Genomic DNA, 3,112 nt, shown 5'->3' with positions numbered 1-3,112 from the left:
CAAATCTAAGGCAGAAGCAAAGTGATATGCAAACTGACCTTCAGGGCAAGGCTCTAGATGCTAGTGGTCTTTTCCAGCAGCCGGAAGGTAAGGCTGAAATCAGGGAGACCTCCTGAAGTCCTAGGTGCTCAGGCCAGCTGCGGCCCATCTAACACCATGCCACCTCACCACTTCAGTTTAGCAGGTAGCAACACTGACATAAAAGCATTGTGGATGGTGCTTTGAGTCAGGGGATTTACCCAGCTGGCACATGTAATGTACAGTATGGAAATCTCCCCACCCTCACATCATCTCTGCACAACCATGCCCTCCCTAACCACTTGAAAAGACTATAAATAGCTGCCCTCTTGCCTTGCTTTTCAAAATAATAATTGCATTTAAATTTGTGTTGTGAGACATATTTATATTACAACCAAAGTTTGCAAGTCTACACACACTATATACACATCAGGTAACTACAGGCCAACAATGGGGAACTCTGGTGGCCTGGCCAGTGAGGAGTTGCCCTGCCAACCCAAGGACAGGTGGTTCCAATCCAACAGCTACTCCGTGGCAGAAAGACGGACACTCTCCTCTTGTGTGTGTGTGTTGTTGTTAGGTGCCGTTGAGTCTAGTACAACTCACAGTGACCCTGTGAACAGCCATTCTGAAACTTGCCCTATCCTTCACCATCCTCATCACCCGAGACACTACAGCCCATTGCTGAAGTCACGTGCAATCATGAGGGGGTCTTCTTCTCCTTCATTGACCTTCTACCTTTCTAAGCAGGATGTCCCTTTCCAAGGAATAGCCTTACCCAGCTAGCTACATGTCCATAGTATGAAATATGAAGATTAGTCATCCCTGCCTCCAAGGAACACGTTGGATGAACCCTTGCCAGGACATATCTATTTTTTGGTAGACCATAAGATATTCAGTACTCTTCTCCAGCACCTCAATTCAGAAGTATCAGTTCTTCCTTATTCATTGTCCTGCTCTCTAATGCATAGCAAGTGATTGGAAAGACCATGGCCTGTACAAACACACCTTAGTCTTAAAACTGACATCATTGAAGTTCAGTATTTTGACTGCAGACGAGTCCAACATAATACCTCTCCTAATTTTTTGACTAATTTCCTGAAATCTTGAATTTCCTGATTTGATTGACTTTTCCAGTGTAATTGTTTTGTTGTTGTTGTTGTGTGCCATCGAGTCACATAACTCATAGTGACCCTATGTACAACAGCCCTAAACTCCACTCTGTTCTGTGCCAATCGCACCGTCTCTGACACTCCCATCCCAATTATCCCAGTCACTGACTCAATCCACCTCATAGAGGGCCTTCCTCTCCTGTGCTGTCCCTCCACCCTCCCAAGCATGATGTCCCTCTCCAAGGACCGGTCTCTCCTCACAACATGTCCAAAGTATGTTAGACAGAGCCTCAGAATCCTTGCCTCCAAGGAGCCACCCGGTTTAACCCTTTCCAGGACAAATCTGTTTGTTTTCCTAGCAGTCCATGGTATTCTTAATACTCTTCTCCAGCACCACAGCTCAAAGGCATCAATTCTCCTTCTATTCTCTTTGGTCATTGTTCAACTCTCTGATGCATAACAAGTGATTTCGAAGACCATAGCCTGTATCAGACGCACCTTAGTCTCCAGGGAGACGCCATTCCAAAAGTTGATTGAAGATGTGGATGATATCATCTTACTTGGATCCATGATCAACACCCTTGTTACTAGCAAACAAGAAATCAAAAGACAAGTTGCATTGGGATAGTTTGTTGTCAAGGACCTCTCCTAAATCCTAAAGAACAATGGAATCAGTTTAACGGCTTTTCAATCACTTGCTAGATATCTAAGAGCTGAACAATGCATAAAGATGACAAAAATCAGATTATTTTGAGTTGGCATGTTGGAGAAGAGTACTGAATATCTCATGGACTGAGGAAAGACGAACAGATATGTCTTGGAGAGAGTGTAGCAAGATATTACTTGGAGGAAAGGATGATGAAGCTTCATCTTTTATATTGTGGTATTACTTGCAAAGGGACATCATGCTTGGAAAGTTGAAGGGTCAGTGAAGGAGAGGAAGATCCTCAACCAGATGAATTGACATAGTGACTACAACAATGGGTCAGAGTTGATAAGGATAATATAGGGTAGGACAAGGTTTATATCTGTTCTTCATAGGGTCCCTATGAGTCTTATTCTACTCTCTAGCACTTAACAACAATAATTCATTAGTTTCCAGATGCATACAAAGAAATTAAAATATAATGACTTGAGCAATCTTTAAACTGATAACCTTGGATTTAGCACTTTAAAGAGACCTTTGGCATTTAATTTTACCAGTATGCAGGTGACAGAGCCTTATTAGCTGAAACTGAGGTGGACCTGAGCGATTACTGCAGAAGGTCAAGAACTGTAATCTTTGATATGGATTGAAGCTCAACATCAAGAAGACAGAGATTTTTACCTCTAGGCCAAGTGGCAGAACCACGATAGATGGAGAAGAGATTGAGGTTAACAGTTACAGCTTGCTTGGTTCCACAACTAACACTCTTAGCACCAGTAGTCAGGAAATCAAAAGACAAATTGCATTACATAAATCTGGTGTCAGGGACCTTTCCAGAGTACTGAGAAGCAATGGTGTCAGTCTAGGGACTAGTGGTACAAGTGCTTAATGGTCTTCCCAGTTACTTGCTTTGCATTAGAGAGCTGGACAATGACTAAGGATGACAGAAGAAGAAATGATGCCCTTGAATTGTGGTGCTGAAACAGGGTCTTGAACATACCATAGGCTGGCAAGAATACAAACAGGTCTGTCTAGGAGAGAGTGAAACCAAGTTTCTCCTTGGAGACTGGGATTTTGAAGCTCTGTCTCACATACTTTGGGCACGTGGCCAGGAGGCACCAGTCCTTGGAGAAGAACATCATGCTTGGAAGATGGAGGGACAGTGCAGGAAAGGAAGACCCCAGATGAGATGGATTAACACAGTAACTGAGGCAATAGGGGTAGGTGTGTCGGTATCAACAAGACTGGCTCAGGACAGGGCAGGCTTCAGAGATGCTATACATAGGGTCGCTAACAAGTCACAGGCTAATTGAAGGCACATAACAACAATAATACT

This window comes from Elephantulus edwardii, unplaced genomic scaffold (genome assembly GCF_000299155.1).
Source record: "Elephantulus edwardii isolate Elephantulus edwardi_28Jun2011 unplaced genomic scaffold, EleEdw1.0 scaffold00158, whole genome shotgun sequence".
NCBI classification, from domain to species: domain Eukaryota; kingdom Metazoa; phylum Chordata; class Mammalia; order Macroscelidea; family Macroscelididae; genus Elephantulus; species Elephantulus edwardii.
This window is presented reverse-complemented; position numbering follows the sequence as displayed.